Source organism: Passer domesticus, chromosome 7 (assembly GCF_036417665.1).
Source record: "Passer domesticus isolate bPasDom1 chromosome 7, bPasDom1.hap1, whole genome shotgun sequence".
Lineage (NCBI taxonomy): Eukaryota > Metazoa > Chordata > Aves > Passeriformes > Passeridae > Passer > Passer domesticus.
Window position 1 is genome coordinate 56,957,949 of NC_087480.1, and position 5,474 is coordinate 56,963,422.

General features: G+C 47.8%; 1 protein-coding gene across 4 annotated transcripts in view; it reads right to left on the reverse strand.

The window, feature by feature from the left end:
- Positions 1-1,975, reverse strand: part of TUT4 (terminal uridylyl transferase 4) — a 44,081-nt gene extending 42,106 nt beyond the window's left edge. For 3 of the 4 annotated variants that reach the window (XM_064428882.1, XM_064428878.1, XM_064428883.1), the window contains exon 1: positions 1,817-1,975. The gene's annotated coding sequence lies outside the window, so the exon portion shown is untranslated. The remainder of the gene's footprint in view (positions 1-1,816) is intronic. The other variant, XM_064428879.1, reaches the window with a different exon arrangement.
- Between the last annotated feature and the right edge of the window lie 3,499 nt (positions 1,976-5,474).

Genomic DNA, 5,474 nt, shown 5'->3' on the forward strand with positions numbered 1-5,474 from the left:
ACCTTAGAACCAAAATTGCAAACCAAAGGTACTGTATGAATGCACATGCATATATGCATGTATTTCTGTGAAAATAAAAAAAAAATTAAAATTAAATTCATGTGCACTGTTACAAAATTTGTACTTCTAAGTTAAACAATTTATCAACCAATATACAAAATAGTCTTAATGTGCCAAAAGCACGAGAAATGTAGACTTCCACTGGATTGCTTCCATTGTGCAAATTAATCCACTAAACAAATTGCAGGATCCTTCTTTCTACGAGTTCTCAGTACAAGTCAGTACCAGTATTGCATTATTTCACTGAGATAGTGACAAAAATAAACTTAATGTATTAGAAATGCTCTGTAAAGTTTAAAAAGCCAGGACTGCAACTCGAACACAGAATATACTCTCAGACAGTCAGCCTGCCTTATGGTATCAACATGAACACAACAGTCCTGAACCGTGACTGACAAGCAGAGCCACAAGACAGTTACAAGGAGCTCCTCAGGAATATCTTGCTTTCAAGTACAACACAGGGAAATCCTGATCCCCTTTCTTCCTCCCCACTGCAGCAATTCCCTTCAGAGGAAGAACTGGATAAATGCCCTGCACAGTGCAGGTGTCCCGGGGCATTTAGCACTGCAAGCTGAGGGATGACAAGAAAGTCCCAGCTGTCCTCTGTGCAAGAACAGAACACAGGAGGAACTTTCTGATCCCTCTGTGTCTATCTTCTGGGAACATATCCCAATATATGTTCCAGGAAAAGGTAATTTTATCACAAAATTAATTTTATGAAGGTTTTCACTAAAGTTAAGTAGAAAAATGATTAAAAAAAGCTCATTGCAAAATTGGTATTTGTAAAAGAGACCTCTTACTCCTAATATAGCATCTTCTGCCAGGTACTGTAATTAAGTCATAGTTGCATGGCTGGCTTACTTTTCTTGTCACGGAAATAATTATGTCATAACTACCTAGGGTCAGACTATCCAAAGAGCAACCACTGAAACAGAGAGCACAAGTCATAACCATAAACAACACGTATCCTCTATTTTCAAGCAAATGCAACGACCCCTGAATCCAGGGCACCGTGCTCAGGAAGCCAAGTAATGTGGAGGTGGCATAGATATAAGAAAATTATTAGATCCATACTTAGATACAACTATCTTTTTAATGTACTAATCTCTACCTTAGCTCAAATGCGATTGTATTGTTTCTCTGTGTGTTACGAGCTCATCCTCCTTTGATACACCCAGAAACAACCTTAAAAGCCAGGAGGCCTCAGGTAATATGACACATTCAGCCAACTGGCAAATTGCAACATACTGCAAAAGCAGCAAAGTCGTTCAGCTGTATTTGTATACAAAATAAGCCAACAAAAGAGCACAACCACGTAGGCGAAGGGATGCCTGGGTGTCACTCCAGGCAGACCGTAATCCCCGGAAAGGAGACGCTCTCACGGCGGAGCGGGCACGGCTCTCAGGGCAGCCCCGCACACGGGGCACTGCCCGCGGGCCTCGCCGACTGCGGGGGTCTCTCCCCCCCGCAATATTTAATTCCACGGGGCGTACAAACAACAAACCGCACGCACCAGCTCCGGCCCGGATGCGCCCCCGGGGGCGGCCCCGGCCCCCCGCTGACCTTGGGGCGGCCCCCGCGCCGCGGCCCCGGCGCTTCCCCCGGCCCGGGCCCGGGCGCGGGGCCCGCGGCCGCGGCGGGGCCGTCGAGGCGGGGCAGGGCTGGGGCGGGGGGCGCCGGCGCGGACAGGACCCCCCGAGCCCGCCTCCCCCCGGGCCGCCGCCCCCGGGCGCGGGGAGCCCCCGGGCCCCGGTACCTGTGTGCGGCGCTAGCGGAGCCGGCGCGGCGCCCCCGCCATGCCCGGCTGCGGCTGCTGCAGGCCCCGACGGCAGCGGCTCAGTCCGGCCCGGCCGCCATGTCAGCGGCGCGGTGCATTGTGGGGCGAAGGCGGGCGGGAGCGCCCCGAGGGCGGCGGCGCTGCGGGGCGGCGGCGGCGGCGGGGACCGAGCCGGGCACGGTGCCCGCACCGCCCCGGCCCTGCCGGGACCCCGCCGAGCCTCAGCACCTCCCCCTTGCTGAGGGGGCGACGCGCCCCCGTCCCCGTCTCCCCCGGCGTTCAGGGCCTCCCTCCCCCAGTGCCACAGCGGCAAGCGGTGATGAGGGAATAAGCAGCGTATTTTTTCTTCTTAATTACCCCCAACAGCCATCCTGGTTTTTCCCCTTGTTTCTCTTCCCAGGCCTCTTCTTACACATAGAATCAGCAAGGTTGGAAGGGAGCTTTAAGATCCCCCAGTCCAGCCGAGCACCCCGCACAGTATCCCCACAGCCACTAAAACCACAGCAGCCAGCGCCAGCTCCAGACGCCTCCCAAACACCCCCACGGACGGTGACTCCATAGGGCAACCTGTTAAATGCCTGACCACCCTAACGGGGAACCATTTTTTTTTATTAGTATCTAATCTGAATCTGCCCTGTCTCAGCGTAGAGCCATTTCCTCGTGTCCTCTCCCTGCAGGCACGGCAGAAGGGGCCGGCCTCTCCTCACCACCCGCTCCTGTCAGCAGAGCCGTGAGGCATCCGCTCCCCAGGCCTGTGGAGCAGGATGGGGCTCGCTGCAGCCCGGGCCTTGCTCCTCGCTTCCCCAGGGCTTCTCCCCCTCCTCCTGTGCTCCCGGATCTGGGGAAATGACTCCAGGCTCCCTGACCTTGGCTATGGAGCTGGCCCCGGCAGCAGCCAGGCACAGTGGCTTGGCCAGCGTGTCTGCTGGCAGATCCACAGGTCTCGGGGGAGAGGAGCCAGCCTGCCGGCTCTTGGCAGGGCTGGACGGTGACCTAAAGGCACTGGCAAGTGCTTGTCTGAAGCAAATCCCTCTGTGATCCAGTACTACCCCATTTTGGCAGTGAAATGTCGTGGTGTTGGCACTTCCTAGCCCAGGCTAAGGAGGCCTTTCCAGGAAAACAAGGCACTAAAAGATCAGTGTTGAACTACAAAAGGGGTTCAAAGGAAACTATTAAAAGTAATATGAATAGTAGTGCTAGAAACACTACCTCAGGGAATGTGTGTAGGCAAACAAAAGTTGCAAAATCTGTAATACAGGATTCTGTAAATACTGACAAGACATACTTCTGAATGTATTGTGAAGTCAGCACAATCCTTAGAGCTAACCTGTTTTTTTTTTTTTTTTTTTTTTTTTTTTTTTTTTTTGTTCACTTGAAGTTCACACTTTACAAAATTATGACTTAGTAGCTCAGGGTATTGCTCATAGCATTCACCTTTAGGTACGTGGGCCAGTCCAGGGCAGCAGCTACAGAAGCAGCAGTGCTGCCCTGGGGACAACTGAGGTTAACTGGCTGGTGGTTCCAGCCTATTCCAATTTATTTGACAAAGATTTCTATTAGGTTTAGTCGGCCAAAGAGTAAATTGCAGAAGTAGCTAGATTATACTTGCTGCTGGATACAGTCCTCCTAGATCAACATTGAGACATGCTAGTGAGCAAACACACGCCAGTTTGCAAACCTGACTGGCATGTTTCCTTCAAACAGTTGGATATACTTTAATATGAACTGATAGAGCAGTTTGGCTCGGAAAACTTGCACCAGTATAAAGCCAGTCTTTGACATGGTCTCTTTCTCTGTGTTCAGGAACAATGCCTCCTTCTTTGCTGATGTTAAAGAATATTTTATTGCAGGGAGCAATATAGAAACATGGCACTGAAAGAGGGAGCAGAGTTCTACTGCCAGCGGGCCATTATTTAAAGAATTCCCAATTCAGTGCCAGTGATCAAAAACTTTCACATTCTGGGCTCAATTAGTAGGAGAAAATATGACTCTGAAAGCTACTAAATTTTATCTAGAAATCAGAGAAGATAATCATTAAGCTGTGGGAAGTAGATTTTATAAAGTCCCTTTCTAGAGCAAAACTTGCTTCTTACATTGCAGTATGATGCCTCATTTTTTGTCCTATACCCAAGCAACTAAAATATTATTGCTCAAAAGTGTGTGTATTGTAGATCTGTTTTTAATTTTCTGACCAAAAAAATTATGCTGATCATAAATTTTTAAAATATTATTTTTAGAATTTACTAGGTTTTAAAAATCTTTTAAAATGGATATACCATAAGAAAGCCCTGTTCTCTTTCTCCAGATGTGTCTGAAGAAACTCTAAAGCTTTTTAGATAATTTACTTATCAAATGAGGAAATCATACTTGACCATCATCTTGGTTAATACTACATCCAGGAAAGTATCCAGGAAAATACCATTTATCTGCAAAGAAATTCACATTCCCATCACAGTGTATCTTTCCTGTAGAGAGCATGGCAGAAGATTTTCCATCTATCCATCTATATATTTTTGTAGCCTATTACATTATTTATTGATGTTGGGTGTCTGCTTAAACTGAAATTCACAAAAAATGTGAAAAATCTGAAATGCTTAAAAACTCCAAATATACTTTTCAACTAGCTATATATGGTTCCTTCCCTTACAGTAATGCTAGTCATGCTTGAATTACCTAAGCAAATTTAATCAAAATGTCAAAGATCTACCAAAATTCTGTTTTGGTTTTTTTTTTTTTTAAACCAAAGTGAGATTACAAAAATGTATTTTTCTCTTCAAAAATATATTTCCAATATGCCTTGGAGCCACTCTTAATTGTTTTCTGTAAATCACTGCATTTTCCTTTTCTTTGCCAAGAACTATCAGAACCATAGCCGTCCATGGCTGACTGGTTTCTTGGTCCAAGAAGAAATCAATGACCATCAAAAGCTTTCTATTGTTGTTACTTTGTAAGTACAAATCCTTTTCTTCCAGCAGGCAGAGTAGCAAACTGTACAAATAGATTTTTTTTTTCTTTTTGCAAACAACCCAAGAATGACATCAGCGCACTGAGGCAGTGTTTTGGCTCTGAACGCTTTGATACCAAACTCGGTTCCTGGTGCTTTATGGCTCTCTCTTGCTTGAAAGCCCTCCGGCGCTGTGGTTTCTCCCATCTCACAGAGATCAGATCTGGCCACTCACTTCTCACCAGGCAGGTGCATGCAGGGCTGCATTTCCTGCAGCCTGGCTGATGGGGCCGTTTCATGCGGCGTGTTGGTGGTTCTGGTTGTGCTGACTGTGTGCTGTGTTCGGAGCACTCGCCTCAGTAACCAGGAGCAACCGAGCCACTGCTGTCCTCTGACATTACACCGTAGTCACTACATGCCATAGTGCACAAAAAAAGGGCCTTTGCAAATCCATCAAGAATCACAAGGATGTAGTTAAACGGGATCTCGTTTTGATACCTGTGTGGGCCATTCACTTAAGAGTTGGACTCAGTGATCCTTGTGGGCGCCTTGCAACCCAGAATATTCTGCGATTCTGTGTGTGGCATCCCACGGACGGAGCCAGCCAGCGCTTTAAAGCCATGCCCATTCCAGCACGGAGCGCTCGTCTCCCAGTGTTTCCTCGGGAGCGCTGCCGGCTGCCGCAAAAGGCCC